The sequence below is a fragment of the Macrosteles quadrilineatus genome, unplaced genomic scaffold, assembly GCF_028750875.1.
Source record: "Macrosteles quadrilineatus isolate MER2022 unplaced genomic scaffold, UCM_ALF_1.0 Scaffold_55__1_contigs__length_795759, whole genome shotgun sequence".
Lineage (NCBI taxonomy): Eukaryota > Metazoa > Arthropoda > Insecta > Hemiptera > Cicadellidae > Macrosteles > Macrosteles quadrilineatus.
Window position 1 is genome coordinate 690250 of NW_026542648.1, and position 19708 is coordinate 709957.

The following is a 19708-nucleotide window of genomic DNA, read 5'->3' on the forward strand; positions in this document are numbered from 1 at the left end:
AGGTTTTCAGCAGCGAACGTGTTAAGCTTACAGTAGCGGCTTCCTTTAATTTGCAGTTGATGCCAGCCGCTAGTGACCAGCGGCTGATACCAGCACCATCAAGCAGCATCTAAAGTATCGCGTATCGCAGTTTGCTCTGGAGTGCACGGCTCCATAAGCCACTGTGGTGTCGCACGGACCACTAGTATCGCAAGAGATTTTCCAAGAAAAAGTATCGCGTCCACTCTGTATCACACAGAGTATCGCTTCGGTGTGTGCATTTAACAAATGGATATGAGCATTTTTCTAATATGTGCTAATATTGTTATTAAATTGATCTTGTTAGATTTTTTTATGAAATCTAAGTTCCACTGTACTAAATTTAATCTACTGGACCAAATTGTACAACAAATTTAAATAAACATTCTCTTCTTAACTCGCTTCCTTAGCTGTGTGTAAAAATATTTTCAAGATAAACAACCTATATTTCATGAGCTATGAAATTGAGAGAATTAAATGAATACCTAGTTAGTAAGTCAAAGTCAGTAAGCAAGCAGGTTGTGGTGATATTGTGACAGTTATGGCAACATTTTAAGATATTTAAATTATCTACGATTTATTTTTTCCGGTAATTACAGATTTTTTGTAGAATATATCTATTTTTTTTTTATGTAATACTAAGTTTTAATGTTCAAAAGGCCAATACATAATAATTTTTATTTTATTAATATTGGTATTTTAACATTAAAACTTTTGTTTACATTACATTATTTGCCAACAATCCCAATAGATATAAGCTTTTTAATCATACAATACGTAGCAACAAAAACTACTATGTAGCAACTGTACATGCTACCATAGTACCCAATAACATTGGTAAAACCACCTACTAATTTATTATTATTTAAGTACACCTAAGTTACTGATATGATGTCTTAAGTTAGGGACTTGAAAGAATTGTTAAATTTTAAGGGTTAAATAGTTCATCTCAGTAAAAAATCAACAGGATATTACACATCTGTTTATTTCTGGCCTGATTGTAAACACAACATAACCTTAAGTTTAGTTTATGAAAGAGATAAAAAATACTGTTATTTTTTTTGTGGTAATAGCCAGGAACATTCCTTTCCTTTTCGGTAATAGGTGAAATACTACTATTATTTTTGTAACCTATTACTTCCCCATACAGTATGTTTTAGACTGGTCGTTCTCTGCTATCACAAGGTTATCTGTTGTTATTTTACTTCCTTTTACAAGCTTATTTATTACACCTTGATTATTGTCACATTATCTGTGCATCATGGGAACGATAATAGAATACAATTAATAACTGTGACACTGTTAGGAAAGTTTTTCAGCAATAAGTTATCTTTTTCTGTAACGTATTACTATTTATTCTAAACCGATCCTTAATAAATTAGGAATATAAATTTAATAAAACCTTAGGTGGTTTAGAACGTATCTACAATAATTTGTTATAACTAAATAGCTTTTTATAAAATTAAATGATTAAATAAAAACAGTTTTTGTCATACTGCAGCAAAAACAGCCATTTTAAATACACGCATTGCGGATCTAAAATAGCTCTTTTACTCTCTCGGAAGTAAAAATCTTTTTAGTCCCTAGGTAGTAAAAGTAAGTTGTTGTAAACAGTTGTAAGCTTTTGATTGTTAGCAATCGCATGTATCAAAATTATTTATCGATTGATCTAGTCGATTGTAGCTTAATGTTGCATTCTTGTCCATAGTTTGACATATCGATATTGTAATGTACACTTATAGAATTGGAATAGACAAAGATTGAATCACTTACTAAAGAGCTGTTTTTTTGCATTACAAGAATCAGAAACAAGTTCAACGTTGTTATTAGTGGTTATCTTTACATGATAAGTATTTTTATTATCTAACCTTCTTTGTTAATTAATCTTGAAATACGACAAAAAATATAGTTCAACACTCAGCCTAAAAGTGTCCTTTCAACCCTTGCTCATTTTCCTGAGATCGTGAAACTTGATTGGTTCGTAAAGAGTCACTTTACGCCCTAGTAATGAAATATACTATTTTCACATTTTAGAATTTTTTATAAGGGGGAAAATAGCATAGTAAATATTTTGAAACAAATTAAGTGTTAGCATTCAAGAATAACAGCTCTGTACTGTTTTTTTAGGCTCTAGTCTTGAAGGACATTAGCAAACATTATCTAGGAGGCCAGTAATACACTGTTTACTTTCAATTAATGCAATCAGGAGCGTATCGGTCTAAATTTGTTACTTGTTTATACCAAATGGCAGATTGATTGATTGGTTTACTGAATCAGGGCGAACCTAGTCCCAGTTTGCGGCAGTTACAAATGGGCTTTTTGCACTCCCCACTTGGTGCATCAGAGGCCGTCAAACCTGAGTTGCTTAGTGAACTGCAGCATCCTATCTATGAGCTCTTCTAGATGAAAGTGTCTGCCCCTTGTCATGGTTCCATTACCTGTGCAGTCATAGAGTAGATGATCTGCAGTCTCCTCGGACTGCCCACATTTCCTACATGCAGTGTCCCCAATGTAGATCCTCAAGCGATGTAGGTGCAATCTCAGGAAGCTGTGATCTGTCTGAGGCTGACGCCACATTTTCCAACTTATCGGCCACCTAGTTATCTTTTATCCCTGAGTGTCCAAGGTCCCAGCAGAGCGTCACTGTAGTGCTTCTGCCCAGGACAGATACTGTTGTGAGGTAGTCCCAGACCACCCTGGACTTGAACTCGCAGGAGTCGCGTGCCTTGAGCTCTGCCTGGCTGTCTGAGAAAAATGGATTCAATACAAACTTGGCACCATCCCTAACTAAAGACTTTTATTCAGTTGGTTTATTTGTAGTGGTCTATTTTATGGTATCAAATATTACTAATTTACTCAATTTTACAAAACTACTCCTCGACACCTTAAAACACGTTACCATCCAGCCGTCAAAGCTCCTCGGTATAAGTTGCCTTGTATCACCTGGTAGTGAATGTGGTTATGTCTCTCATTTCCTGATTTTTGTTTTTAATTTAAGTTGTTGTATAATTTAATTCATCTTTTCTTGGCCCCTTTTAGATTTCATTGTGCGGTACAGGATTGAAAACTACACAAAAGTCTACTTCTGTTGTGTACAAGAATAAATTAGTGATAAAGACCAACTCAGCAATAGTTAACATTCATCAAGATAAAGAGTTTCATGTGCTACAAAAAGTGGAGGAAATGTGTGTATTGTGATACTGGTTATAGACCTAATTACTTCTCATAGACATTTTGCCATCATATTTTCATGAATAAACCAAATATGGCTGGCCCTTAAATGCTTCTTAGTAATCACTCAGAAACAAAAGTTTAAACATGTTGCTTTTGCAAACGATAGGTTGATTGCCAAATAAAGTTACATATTTCATTTCCAGAAACTTAACCTGCCATCTCCTACAAAGTGTTATTAAACTCAAAAAAGAAATCAAATAAAATTGTATCCTAAGAAAGATTAATTTATTTTAATCCTTTCTGAATCCATTTCAAGCAAAGATATAATTTTAACAGTTATTATGTATCTGGGCTTTTGGCTTTATTCATAACACATTCAGGGGGTGGCGGCTTGGTGGTAGTCCTGTAAATAACTGACTCATTAGCTGTTCAAAGGTTATTCAGTGACGAACAACGTTGCATATAAACGTTACTACCTATGTAACATTTAGAACTAAAACACGTTGTATCGTTTGTTGCCAACGAAGCTGCACGACTGTTTAAACGTAGCACCCACCATTTCAACATTCATTTTCAGGTTCAGGTACACTACAAGTATAGTCCATTCCTCCCATATATACCAAATAGAGATTATATGCACATTACACAACCTTATGTAATCCATATACATTAGTCCAACCCACGTCAAGGAATTAAGGAATTAAGGAACTTTAACAGCAACTTAACGGCCAAACGTCGCAAAGTTATGCTAGAGGTTAATCCATTAGCACAGAAGTACACAATGATGACAGAAGTGGAGAGGAAAGGAATCGAACTAGCACAGTTTGAGGGGACACCTCTCTTTGAAGTAAGAACGTTCCTACTTTCTGAATGGACAGAAAATTTTGATCAAATAAAAAAAGGATTTACTCAGCCTACCGCTGATAAAATTGAAATTGTGTTTACCATCAAAAAAGGCTATCCCCACGATGATTTGAATACTATCTGAAGGGTTTTCAAAAAGGAGAAGGGCACAGTTGTGTTATAGTCTGATTTTTACCGGAGTGCGGCTGGAGCTCAGCCCTACCTGCGAGGGACCCGACTCACGCACGCACACTCACCACCGTCCTAATTGCCTGAAAGCCCCGATCCCCTATTCATTAAAGAAATATAACATCTGTTGTATGATACCTCAAAATTGCAATTCATTTGATGTTAGATATACAGTAAAATGGTTAGTGTTAATGAATTTGTTGTTTAATTCAATGAAAAATGAGTCCAAACACGAAATGATTGTGACAAGTAGCTAGCTAATAAAAACGTGTTAAAATATTCGTAGCTTTTACACTTTGTAAGCAAAATATATATTGTTTGGTATCATTTTACTAAGCATTTTGAGCTGAAGTCAAAAGCGTTACCAGATTTTATAACAAACGTAAAATTAAAAAAAATTGATAGTTTAATTTCCGTGAGCCACCGATGACTCGAGTGGCAGGACAATGGTCCGTCCCACGTCCGTCCTAATCCCTTGCGTCTGTGTGTGTGAGGCCTGCGTGTGTGTGAGTAGGGTCGACCCTTCAGCCAGCCGCTTTCCGTCAACAATCACACTATAGTATAGTATTAATGCTGATGAAGAACTGGAAATATTCTATGCAATGAGGTAATCAACCAATTTTGTAACGTATGCAATAGTCATTATTGTTTTCCCTCACTTAAGATTTTTATAATTTTTATAATTTACTATTTATCTGAGTTATATATATGAATTGTAAACCATGAAACTAACTCGATTTTTACGGGTTTTAAATACTCTAACAAGTCAAACCCTATATTATTTTTAAATCTTTTGTATTCTCACGTAGATGAGAAAAGATAGAAAAGTACCACAACAAATCTGTACCATCCATGTACCAACATTGATGTTTAAGACTTTTTCTCCGATTGGGCCTGAATGGTGAATGTTTGAAATGAATTGCGAATGTAACATATTTTAATACATATTTAACACTTTGTAAATTACAACGAGTGAAAGAGCAGTTCAAACAGTGTGATGGCACTAGTCCCAAATATTATGAGAGATTGTTTGAACTATACCATTACATGTTGAATTACAAACAAAGGATTTATAAGATATTGTATTTGCAGTATTGGAGCACCTGTCTCAATATTTATTTAAGAGACACTATAATTTACAAATATTTCACTTAACATTTTTATTTGTTCCTTCTGGAAAGGATTACTATTTGTAGTAATCATCAGGCTATAAGTTTAATGTACCGATAAAGTCCTACAAAACCAATTTTTACTTTGAAACACTGAAAATGGTTTATAAAACAATCATTATTCATTACTTAGGAAGGAATGTGAAACACTTATCATTCCACAAAATGAATGTAAACTGATCATATTAATTCGAATCAGTTAGTGTTATGGTTGTCATGGAGACCAATCAATAAAATCTCTTGAATCCTTACCTTACATAATTATGTACTTTGTAGGCCTCTAACAAATATACCTCGTAAAAATATTGAAAATGAGTTCACATATTACACTAGTTATAGTCCATCCTTGTGCTAAGTTTAAGATCAATATTGGTTCAGTATATGTATTTAAAATACCCCCACCGCAGCAAACCTGCTGACTAAGCAAATATCCATTTGTCTGAATTGAGTTTCAATTAAATCTATTTAAATAACATTAGGTTTAATGATTACCTATGTTTGCTGCTACACTATTGCCTGAAGATGGAAACCTAGTTTCTGAAAGCGCTAGTAAATAAAATAAAATTATTATATACAGTATTGGCCTTGTTGAACTTGTATATTTTATTATAGATTTCATTATTAATTTCCAATATCTCCAATATAAGTTAAATCACAAAATATTTTAATCCTCGAAGGTTCTTGCCATACAGCATATGTAGGTCCCAGCTGATCGCAAAGAACTGGAAAGGTTTCTTGGCGTGACTTTCTAAATTCATCCCTAACTATTCAACAATAACAACACCTTTAAGAGAGTTATTTCGAAAGGATGTTCTTTTATGTTGGGATCAGCTACAAGATATCGTGTTCCGGAAATTAAAAGAGATTTAGATCAGCCCCCCAGTCTTGTGTTATTTTTATCCTACAAAAGAGGTGACATTGTCTGTTGATAGTAGCTCTATAGGTCTAGGAGCTGTGTTATTGTGTGGATATGCATCAAGGTCATTGACTCGGAATCAGGTAAATTATAGCCAAATAGAGAAAGAAATGCTAGCTATAGCATTTGGTTGTCTCATCAGTACATATTTTCTAAGAAAATAACTGTAGAGACAGACCATAAGCCCCGAGTAAGCTTATTCAAGAAGCCTTTGTCACAAGCCCCTTTGAGATTACAAACTATGTTGTTAAAAGTGCAAAGATTTGATCTTGACGTGATCTATAAGCCTGGTAAACTTCTGTATATTGCAGACACCTTATCAAGGTCATCCTTACCCTTTCAAACTAAAGAGAAAATAAATTGATCATACAGATGAATTTGTTCAATAATAGTTAACCTATTTCTTAAGACAAATTTAGCTTGTTTGTTTCTAAGACAGATGAGGACAGTACTTTAGTTCAAGTAAGAGAATTTGTTAAATCTGGGTGGCCTGAAAACAAAAATAATCTTGACAATTCTGTAAAACCGTTTTGGAACTTAAGAGATAGTCTCCATCTCCATGTAATTGAGTAACTTGTGTTTAAAAATGATAGATTAATAGTTCCTCACAGTTTGCATAAAGATATGTTAACAAGCTGCACGAAGGTCATGTTGGTGTAAGTAGTAAGTACATATGAAATGAGAGCAAAAAATGTTTTGTATTGGCTTAGTATAAAGTCAGACATACAGGAGTTTGTAAATAGTTGTATGACATGTGCTTTACATTCCTCCGATAACTGTAAAGAACAAATCCTGTTTCATGAAATACCATCCCTGCCATGGTCTAAAGTTTCAGCAGACCTCTTCGAATTAAAATCTGTGCACTAATTAGTTATAATGTATTATTATTCTTAATACCTTGAATTAGTGTCTCTAAATAATATTAGCTCTAAAAGTTATATTAACAAAATAAAGTCCATGTTTGCAAGACATGGAATCCCCCAAATAGGCTACTAGTAACTAATCCAGGTACTCAGTTCACTAGTCATGAGTTTCAAAACTGTGTAACTTAAATAGCTATGAACTCCGTGTCTTATCTTCGCCAAAGCGTTCCCAGTCCAATGGACAGATTGAGTCAGGAGTAAAAATAGCCAAAGGTATACTGAAAAAATGTGAACATTCAAACACCCCCACCCCTACATCCCCCTACACCCTACATCCCCCCCTACATCCCCCCTACATCCCTCTACACCCTACATCACCCCCACATCACCCCTACATCGGTTTACTAACTTACAGGAACACTCCTAAAGGTAAATTACATTCACCTGCACAATTATTGTTTTCAAGAAACTTAAATTCATTATTACCATATTAAGCAGTTCCTGGAGCTAAAGGTCACATAACCAAACCCCACACCTGACATCATGTTTATGGGTCAATTAATTAATAATAAGTGTAATTAGTAGCACAAAATTAATAATAAAGCCACATTGAATTTACAACAGACGAGCTGGTGGCCCGTCCTACGTACGGGAATCAAGTTGTCAACTAAAACGGAATAATTCAGAACATCTAGTTTACACGCATAGACACAAATTCTGGCAGTTTTAATGGGGATGATCACCTTATAAACAAATGTAACGTGACCACCTATTTATTCCATTCGAATATAGACCTAAAATATGGCGATATGCATTTTAAATCCGATAATTTTACCGGAGTAGAGTAGCTGCATCCCACCTCTAATTGCATACTGTACTACTTATGTACTTACCGTACCTTATCTTACCTCCGTGACCACTGAAACTTTTATGAGGATTCTCTTCTATCACCTACCTCTTCAAACTTTAGATCCCAGTCTGAGGACGCATTTCATAACTTGATATTTCCCGTCTATCGTGTGGTACTCCTTGGAATATACTTTTTAAAAGTTTATGCAGAGCCTGTCCATCCAAGCTTTACCTACTTCTGGAAAGCATCCCTATATTTGGGTGTTAACACATTTCTCTTAGCTCTCTGTTCTTTTTTATTTCGACCTCCGGGCCGTAATCTTGAACTGGTCTGTATGTTTTCTCTGCACTTTATAATCTAACCCAGCATTAAGGTTTTTCGGTTCTTTGGTCAGTGCTGAGTCGACTTTGGTTTCTGCTGCAGTTTATTTGACAGTTTTATAGAGACCTACTACACCGATTGACGCTTTCAAAATTTTAGTATGCCGACATACTCACATTCAAACCTAAAGAAAAAGAAGTATCGACACTTAAACCACTTATATCTTAAACAATTAAGCGATAAACTGCTGAAAAAATACTTCCCAAACATGAGTTGAAATTTGCAATGCATAAACTAAATACTTACACTACGACAAAACTTGATTAAACGCAAGTGTTTGAGATGTTTAGTTAAAAATAACACATTTCCTGATAACGCAGATCCTTCACGGTTGGGGAAAACTACCTACATTTTAAAGTGAAATAGTATGTAGGCAAACACCAACGAACAATATTTTTGTATCTCGTAACATAAACATTTCAATGACAGTTATAAACCAGCTGTTAGTTAAACCAGCATTGAAAATACTTTAAATTGCTAGCGGCTGCTAGACTTTTTTAAATTAAAACTTAAAAAAACTGAAACCCTAAACTAAAATTATGGCTTCGATATTCCCTAGTTCTCAAAATTATCTTTCTTTCAACAGAAAAATCATGAAAATCCGTCAAGTGGTTGATTCAGAATCGTGAAATAAAAAAACCCTGTTTCGTTTTAATATTACAGATAGAAGATAGATATACACCGGGTCACATGTTGAGGTTGTGGATTCGGATATGCCAATTGGAGTGGGACTTGGGATTGAAACCGAAGGGAGAATCGAGAGGCATAGAGGAATAAAAAACATACACATAACAATACTGTATCAACACTTAGTGTAAGGAAGAGATATTATTCGATTTTGACATCTTGAAGTAATTTTTCCAGGTTATTTCTTCACAACTTTAACCCCTATTTGCAGTTATTAGAGCTAAGTGACACATACCAGTATAAAGAACAACTCTTTCTAAAACTTTTAGACTAGTTCGCTTACATACTTGTACAAAGTTCTGAAGTGGAATTAGGGTTAGTTTTTCTGATCAAACAGACATGGGCCACAATGAAACACTTGATATTGGGCCACAGTGGAACACCTACATAGGTTTTGTAAAACAGATCAGAAAAATCTGTTTTCATTTCATTATCAATTTTAAAATATATGGTACATAATTTGATGTATGCGTGAAAGGTTGTTCTATAAGTACATTTATCTTCTGAAGCTGTTAAGCAAACAAATAAAAAAACAAAAAATTGTTTTGTAATTTTTTTTCCATTTTGGCCCACCCTCCCTATAAATTGATGCCATAACTCTTAACTCATACTGTAATAACTTGCCTGGCAGCAGATTCCCAAATTAGGTACCTGTAAATATCCCTATTCAACTTATGTATATTGGTATGCATTTATCATTTACTAGTTTGGAATAATATGAAAATATCCATAGGCACAACAAATGCAATAATTTATTACTTTTGTAAAAATATATCAGAAACTGATAACTGAAAATCATATTTTTATTTCATATTCCTTAACAACATTACCGGTATATCAAATCGTCATTTTGTTAAAGTTAGTTGCAAAAGTGGTGATCTATTTTAAGCCCGGTTAATTACACATACAAATGTACACTGTCGCCAATTGCTTGATTGGAATAAACAGTCGGCATTTAGCATGAGCACAGTCGAATCTATGTTAGGCCTACTAGCAGTACAAATGGTAAGTTGTCGTCTGCTAAACAAGTGCCGGTGTGTTAAGTGTCATCTAGTGTCTGTGTTAAAATGTATAATCTTTTAGTACCGTTAAATGTTTTAAATTCTTTCAATGGTTAAAGCAAAAATCAAATCTCACCTCGAAGTTATAGCCTAGGTTTTCGAAGCTAAACACTGTTTTATATAGCAAGTTTTTAAAGTTTCTTTGATGAAAACTGAAAATACTTAGGCCTATGTTTTGCAATAGCAAGATTGTCAGTGGAGTCTCCTCAATCCCTTTTGTTTAACACCAAAATTAATCAAGGTTCAGAGAAATCGTAAATCCCTGTGATGTTGCTTGCGTTTGCTTTGTTATTATAACCAACCCTGTAATGATGTGGTTACGGGTCGAGCTTTGAACTGTGCGTGACGTTTTTCATGGCCAGTGGAATATCACTTCACCAGTTCACCGTACTGTGCGTGTGCGTGTGCGTGCGCCACGCAGGCGCAACATTGTAGCCTGTAGCGCCGCAGGTAAGTGAGCTGTTTACAGCTAGTTCAATCCACGTCTCTGCTGCTAACAATGGTCGACTGTCAAGTAGGAAAGTAATCAGTAACGTTTGTTGGAAATTAGATAACGTCTTGAATTGCTTGTAATTTATTCGTGTTCCCGGATCCATCGGCCAACCTGAGCATGACAAAGTGTAGGCCTATTTTAGTATAAATTTGAAATAAAAACTTCACCAATATTTTCATAATTTTTAATTTCATGAGGTCTTTCGTCAGCTATGCTGGCATCATCAGACAGCATAGGCCTCATGAAATTAAAAATTCTGAAAATATTGGTGATTTTTTTTTATTTCAAATTTATATTCATTCCAATATTACCAGTTTTTCTTGAAGACTATTTTAGTATGGGTACTATTTGCATGTGGTCATAACAGACGAGTACGGTAGTTTGGTTTTGTGTATTACGGCGAAAAGATTTCCAATGGGATCCTGATAGCATTAAGTTATTTTTGTGTAAGTGGGCAAAGGCAGTTTGCACTCGTGTTACACATTATATGTTTCCTACGGTTACTATATATAATAATCAATATATAAATAATTAGTCTTTCAAACACTGTACAACACGTTTTTAGGTTAGGTTAAAATCGGACCTTGATACAACCCGATAGATGGTTTACAAAAATTCCTGAACTATTATCATTGTTTAGTACAGGATTGTTTACGCAAGCCAAATTAGAAGTATATAAGTTAGAGCCACTGTTTACAGACTAAAGAAGTTCATAAGTTGGCAGTCCTTCTTCCTCTACCGGTACTTACTACAGTAGTTAGATTATACAGTTTAGGGTCTACGCGGTTTAGTGTAAAATTGTGAATTACATTCAATGTGTTTTTCTCTCAAACGCAAACGCAACCCATGCATGCCATGCTTTTGTTGAGATTGCAAAAGTCATTATGGAAAATATGTATTATTGTAATATCGATCTTTCAGTTTTATACAACCTGTAGTTGTTCGGTATTATTTATTAGGCATGGTACTGGAAGCAAACCTAAAAACTTAATAGCAAACATTTCCGGCATAAAATCGATGATTTACCGTTTATGTATTCGTATTCTTCCACAATACATTATCTTTAAGCCAGTGAAAACACCATGTTGAGTTTAATTCGCAATAAATTCCCAGTTTATAACACTAAACTGTGTCTATGCCAATGGTAAAATGCATACCAGTTGATCGACAATGAAGTGAAGGAAGGCCTGCCAAAATATGAGCTTCTATTGTCCCTAAACAGTGAATATCTGTACTTCTAATTTGGGTTGAGTTGAGTTGCGTTTAGAAACACCTTTAGATTAATTTGGAAAAGCCGGGGATATTAATTTTCATAGAAAATATTTTCATATAAGCATCGTCACAACGAATCAGGACAAATTGGACCTTTTACCGTTTCCTATTCACGCTTTGAGAGCGTGAATAACAAGGTACCATGTAAATATGTAGGTGTGTGCACCGAGCGAAAACGCAGCGTCAACATAGTAATATGACGAGGTAGACAGAAGTTGCTCAAATACTTACTAAGAACACAGACGGATCAATAGTTCAATAGTTGTGCAGGCGGACAATGGATATATGTTGTCAATTTACCAAGAATTTAGTCCGCAATGGATCAAATCGCTTTGATTTCAATTTGTTAAACTTGCGTTGTAACTCAAATACTCAATTGTTGTTTCGAAGTTACGTTATATTTTAAATTATTTACTTATGTAAATGTCACACGGAAGGTGCGATTTACATCTAAATCTGGTTCGAAATGATACATATTTTATACCAGCTGTCCTTGAGGATCGCCGGTTCGATCCCGATAGAATTCAGTAACTTTTCGGTGGTTTAAAACTGGGCCCTAGCTGTACTTGGCCGCGGAACTTTTAAATTGCCCTGGCTAAAGAATACAGGGGATCTTAATCAGTAAAAACTACTCACATGGCACATGCAACGATATAAAGAACTACGGCACATGTCATCTCACTTTAGGACTACACTACACGACTCGCCTTTGGCTCGCTGGAGGCTCCGCCCCCCAGGCCCCTTAGCTGTTAGTCGTCATTTGGAAATTTAGGAAGGGGTGAGAGGCCATCACCAAGAAGCCGGGGAAATTTCAAGTCCGTAGCACACCTAGAAGTGGTCTAGATAGCACTCTCAGCATTTCTCAAGTCTCTGTCATATTTTAAGTGAACGGTCCTGATACCAAAGTCAGAAACTTTCAATGTTATTTCCCATGGGAATAACATAATGGGGGGGGGGAGATATTGTTAAATCGACCCATCCTCCTCCTTTTGATTAACAATACACTCAGTTGCATCCCAATGTCAGTGTCGGGATGATATCAGCTCGTGTTCACCCTTAGATAACAAAATTAGAAGAGACAAGTATTTGTTCGTTGTACAGTATGATTAAATTATTGGAGCTTCGTATTTATTTACCTCTACTCTTGTAAAATATTGATACCCTAGGCTGAAGATGGTATATTTTGACCCTGTTTAAAAAGACTTCCGATCATAGTAAGAAAACCACACGTATAATCTCACTCCATTCCAAACTCACCCTGTTTTTACAAATTTTTATTAGTCATGCAATTTTCTTTATGTCTAAAATTAAAAATAAAATAACGGCAGGCCAGAACTAAATTACTCTATCCAAACTCAATTAACAACAAACCTTCAAACTAACTAACTAGACCAAGACCCTCCAGCGGTACAATGACCGAATCAGGTCGCTGTGTCAGTGGTGTGACAGCCACGTGCTCTACATACCCACTTGGGAGATGAGATCGATGTTGGAAGTGGGCGTGAGCACGGGCAGGGGGTGGGTTTACGGTTATTGATGTTTGGCCGGAGATGATGATACATAACGTCTAGACTTACGAGAAACTGAAAATTAAAAATGTATTCATAATGTTTGTATTTAGAAAATTTAATTTTACGTTACTCTACAGATTAAATTAAATTGTGTAAAATTATTTTCACCTACTTGAAATCGTCCGTTGTAAATGATTTACCTCCGCCTCGAGTTTATTAGCTATTTTGTTATTGGCGTTTCCTATATCAGTGACCTTGGCCCCGCGGCGACATGCGCGTGGAGATTTATTTATTTTAGGCACTCGAGTGCCAGAGAGATGGGCAGTAATTATTGGGACCGGGGGGCGAATACGCATGTACATTTTGTATCGAGCGGTGAACGGCTCTATCACCTGTTGACCCGGGCCGTAACCACGTGAACGCGCCAGGATAGTTATTTCGGGAATGGCCTACCAGCGCCAGCCACCACCACTACCGCGCTACAGCTGTGCTGTACAGCCGACAGCGGTAGCGGAGGCGGCAGTCTCTACTCTCTAGATTGTTATTGTGCGGTTAGAGAGTTAAGACGGAGGAGTGTATACTGTATTTCGCGGTTATAGCGACGGTTGACGGGTGGTTAACCTGGCTGCTGGCTGAATCTTAGCTCAGCTGACTCTATAACCTTGATGATCAGCTGTGAGTTTTGTCGCTGTCGCTGTGTCTGTGTGTTAGTGTGCTGTGCGGTGCGATTGCGAGATACTACCGAGCTTCCGTCACGAACGTGTTACGTGTAAACTCTAACATCTGCCATTTTGATTTATATAGCTATCAAGTGCGCGTTCCGTTTTCAGGGTATTTTGTTCTCGCCTTGTCGATAAAATCCACCAACGGATGGCAACACAAACGTGAGTTGGTGACCTGTCTTGAAATTTATGTTTTATTACGCTGTCATTAAATTAGTGTAATTTGAGTGTGGTAATTGATAAGAAATATTAATTATACTAGAGTTGGAGGTAAACTAATCAATAGTGCCATTGATTGTTATGTATTTATTATGAACGAAGAAAATAGGTCCACAAAATACAACAATGATGTGTTAGTGTGTGTAATGAGTTATCCACTTGACCTATTCAAATTCAAGGCCTCGATATCAAAGGTTTCTCTCTAAACACTGTGACGTCACTCAGGTTTAATTTGGCCGACCATTTAAGATATGCGTTTTCCCTGTTGAATAACACAATGTTGTGGTTATATCTGGCTATTGAAAAAAAATATTTGGTACTAATTGATGGTTGATCGGCAAACCTGTTAGTGGATAATGGATAGGTGAAATCGGCTTGTGGCGATTGCTAGTTCCAGTTTGGCCGGTTTAGTTGAGGGTTCCAATATCTTGGAAAGCTTGTCCTTGATAAAATGATACATTGCCCAACACTAAGATTACGAGTATTTTTAAAGTAGTTTATTCTTTATTAACAAAATTGTTAATTTGAGAACCACACCGTATATTCCACACAATTAGTAATGGTTGGTAAAGTACTATTCAAAAGTCAATGGTGAAATGATAAATAATCTGGCATTGTCATACATTCCTGTTTACATGCACTAATTATGACAAATGTCATTTGATTTTATAAAAATATTGAAAATATTGATATATTATTATTATTATAAACCAAAATATAATACTGTTCTCTAACAGTGATGTCAAAACGACTGCTCACAAGATTTATAGTTTATAATTATTTAAATATACCTACTACTATTCCTGCCTCAAAAAATTTTTTTTGTATTATACAGAGGCCACATATTTTACAGCTTGCTGCGGCGGTTATGTTAGGTTGGGTTATCTATCATAAATATGTTTGTAGGACTTTCCTTGTTTTGTTATGAATCAAACGATACCTTAATCCTTCTTTTTTTACCAAAGTACCTATTTTTTTTGAGTTCGTAGGTACCGTAGTTAATTAATGTACAAAGTATGTAACTATTGTGTGTATAATAATTTCCTAACTTAATACCTTAAACGAACATATATATAGCCTGATATTTTAAGTTATATTATATACATTTTTGAAACATGTAATATCGATCTGAATGAACTCTCATTGTAGCCAAAATTTGTAAATAATGACCTCATGCCTCGCCTAAAGAGGCCCTAATTATTTTCTCTAACTTAAAAATATACGGGACACCTTTATTATACATACACAGGACGGTTGTCTTTCTTCTTCAGTTTATTTTATGTCAATTGATAAAATGTATCTTGTTATTGTCAGCCTGGTGAGAAAAACAGATTTATGTTTAATTTCAACTTTATTTTGTTAGCGAATTTCCCTATAGGGAAGTAGCTATTACCGTAGGTCTCATGGTAAGACTTAGGCCCGGGACCGATTTACTTTTTCATTTTTATGTCCCCAGAGGCCAAAAACACCACTCGTTCAAATTTTTATATATGTATATATATATATATATATATGTGTCCGTGAACACGATAACTTGAGTAATTTTTATCCGATTTTGATGAAATTTGGTTTGAAGGTGTAAGGCGGGATAAACTTGAATGAGTTCGCGATCCAGCATGATCGGACCATAGGAACAGGGTTTTATGGGGGGTTTTATGGGGTAAAAATTGGTTTTTCTCACTTTTGACCCTCAAAACACAAAATTTCCCAATTTTTCTCTAAACCTTCTTAAAGAGCTTAAAAAAACAAACAATTCAGTATATCAAAGTGTTTTTGTACGGTTATTGGTTACGGAGAAAACTAAAAAAATGGTAAATTTAAAATTCCCATGTTATTCTTATGGAGAATATTGTAAAATGTTGTAGTTTGCTTCTTTATGGATATCTTTTGATCAAACTTGGCAAATATATTCATTTTATACTAAGCAATAATTATTTTACTTAAAACACACACTTTATTAGTTTCCTTGTAGCAGCAAACCTAGGTACTCGTTAAACCTAATGTTATTTAAATAGATCAATTGAAAATCAATTCAGCCAAATGGAAATTCGCTTAGGCGTCAGGTTTGCTGCGGCGGGGGTATTTTGGGTTTTCTTTATTGCCAGTTTTTAATGTAGGTCTACAATAATTGTGAACCATGTACAATGTATTGTAAGTCATTTGAATTGAGAAAATGAACATAATATTTTATTCTATTCTAAATGAAAACATTGGATTGTTTGTTCATTGACACTGGTTTTGAATAAAAACAAAAGTATAACAGTAGTATCTATTATTATAGCTCTACGTTTATGGTTTAAGTAATAAGATACTGTAATAGATTGATTGATTGTAACAGGGGAGGACTCATGGTCCAAGCACGTCAACCGAAGCTTATTGTGCATTCTACTGTAATAAGTGGACCAATCTCTTTTAAAATCTTTAAACAGATTTTTATGCACCTATGGAGCCTGTACTCTGTAAAACCACTGACAAGTATTCTTTGGCTTCTCTCCCTCACATTTGTAAGGCAGCCCATTTATATAATTTATTTGAGTGGTTAAAGTGCTAACACAATCCAACATCAAGTGATCAAGTGCCTAACAATCAAAACGTCACTGGTTCGATCCTCAGAAAATCCAGTAGCTTATGATAGTTTTCAAGACCCAGCTGTTCCTGATCAATGGGCTTTAAACAAATCATCCTGGCTAATGGCACAGCTGATCTTAGTATAGTCAACAACAAAGCTCTAAAAGTCATCTCATGCCATTCTAAACTCATCCTTCACTCATATATTTTGGTTAAAATACACACCTAGGTCTCGTCCCCAACTCAATTGATAATTGATAGTTAATTAACTAAAAATAATTAATAATCAATTAATGATTATGTATCACAAGAATTATAGAAGATAAATATTTTTATCCTAATGTTAAATTAAATATGGGAAGCAGGATCAATAACAACTCTTGGTGCCATGATAGAAAAATAACACTCCTTTTGACAACTAATGATACATAAAGAGTTAAGTACAATATTGAATACCCATTGTTGCATAACATAGATGATAAAAATGAAATATATAAAATTATATACATCGGTAAAACAGTATGTTTTGCTGTCTTACAAGAATCACCTCTGTAAGTAAATATTTATCAATAATTTATTTAGAATTTTCAAATAGGAATTTTAGATTGGCCTAAATGAAATTCAATTGGTTTTGGTTTTGTTTGTTTGTTGTTTTTTCCTGCTAAATGTTGCATCAATTTAAATGGAGACAGTGAAAGGAACTGGAGAATCTAATTTATGTTTTTACATGGACGTTGGCTCACCATTTTCATGTCCCAAAAAATTGTTCCACAATCAAAAGTACCCTAATGTAATTAAATAATTACAATCGTCTCTAAATCTGAAGGTCCCTGGTTCAGTTCCATCGAGATTTATTCTGGACCCAGATTTGTGATTGGGCTAGTAATTAATGTTGCTATCAAACTAAAGGTCCACAGATGGTAATAAGACCAGGGGTTCTCTTAGAAATAAAAAAACGTAAACTGCCAGTGGTGTAGATAAATACAAAGTAGTAAATAAACTAACAACTGATTAGCCATTATTTACACAAAAAGCGAAAATACACAGTTTTTACTTGGTTAGCTGACTCAGATGTAAAAAATATAATCAACGATCCTGAGACTTACCATAACTCTTAATAAGCGACAGAAAATACCCTCTGACAGGTAGGGTTTACCAATATTGTCAGTGCAGTATTCTCTTAGGTCTGATTCTGTCAGGCATTGTCTCTCCAGACAGGAGATACCTTTGTGGATCAATGGTTTTAATCCCATCTTTGTTGGGACTGGCATGCGACTTGTGCAAATTACTGAGGTAAAATTGGGTATTGGGTTCATCAATATTGTTAGTGCAGTAGACTGTTAGGTCTGATCAATGTATTCTAAGGTGTTGTCCAATTGGCCAGGAGATACCTATGTATGATGAAACTCAAATCCCATCTTGGTTAGGACTGGTGTGCAACCCATGAGAAGGTTACTGGGGTACACTTGGGTTTAAAGTATACCAGTATTGTCTTTGGATCATCTTCAAATGGTCCAAAGTCGTTTGGTCCACAGTTTATATTGCCGTTCGTTTGGTCCAAAATCGTTTGGTCCAACAGTTAAAAACTCGTTCGTTTGGTCCAAAATCGTTTGGTCCAACAGTTAAAAACACGTTCGTTTGGTCCAAAATCGTTTGGTCCAAAAGTACAGGCCAAACTAGAAGTAAAATGTTGCATTGTAGAGTAAACTTATGAAATATACTGTACGTTTATATTGCCGTTCATTTGGTCCAAAATCGTTTGGTCCAACACATTAATACGAGTTCGTTTGGTCCAAAGTATAAACTATTGCGTCCCTCACATTGAAGGCGTTCAAATATCCGCCGTCGTATACAATCTATATAATTAATACGCTACATGAAACTTTGTCGGTTGAACTCCTTCGCCATTTCTTAACCGATTTTATCCATTGACGTCTCATTGGAAAGAGCGTGTCGCGTAGATTTGCAAACTGGCCTTACATTTTCGAAAAAGCCCCTTGCGCTCTGCCCCAGTGGCTTTGAAAGTGCCCATGTTATCCTTATGAAGAACATAATTGTTTACATTTTGATCAGCTGTATAATTTAATTGCTGTTATTTATTTTCCAATTCAACGAAACGCATAGGTTACATTTACTGATTTGGTTGAAATTAAATATTTGCTACTTTAATTTACATTCGTACTTTATTCCAATGTAAAAAATCGAGAAAGCCTGGGCAATTTGATATATTTTACCAAAAAAGAAAAATGAATTGACAGGGTACTGTCAGAATAAACTGAAAAGAACAGAAAAAACTGTATTTCTTGAGCAATAATTGAAAGAACCGATTTTTTACCATGGAAACATAGGACACCACATAGTCATAGAACACCACCAAGTAGAAAAAATAGAGATTAAAAAAAACTATTTACTATCGTTATCATCTATATAAACTAGGGTTGCTTTCAGAGAGGTGAAAGCCAGTTGAGCGGAACAAACGTGATTTTATATTTGTATAAGTAACTAAATGTAAAAAAAGTCAATAGATGCTGGTTTTATTGATTAAAATTATAATAATTCATATTTCTTTTTACTACATCTTGTTATTCAGATACCTCTTCCAAAAGTGCATTATGGTAGTTTTGACCAGGAAAATATTATCAGTTTATTTGGTGCAACACAAATAAACAACCCGATCACCTACCTATAATCTACACTTTACCTTCCTAATCTAACCTTACTTCAAAACACTTAAGTCACGAATACTCATAAACCCCGACCTACCTTCCCCAC

At 35.1% G+C, this 19708-nt stretch overlaps 1 protein-coding gene across 2 annotated transcripts in view; it reads left to right on the forward strand.

The window, feature by feature from the left end:
- The window catches only part of LOC128981898 (protein C-ets-2-like), a 68903-nt gene that overhangs the window by 11503 nt on the left and 37692 nt on the right, over nucleotides 1-19708 (forward strand). Inside the window, exon 1 of one of the 2 annotated variants that reach the window (XM_054400886.1) lies at nucleotides 14203-14311. The exons of the other annotated variant lie outside the window; for it this stretch is intronic. The gene's annotated coding sequence lies outside the window, so the exon portion shown is untranslated. Of the gene's footprint in view, nucleotides 1-14202; nucleotides 14312-19708 lie in introns of those variants that run through there. 2 annotated transcript variants of the gene reach the window in all.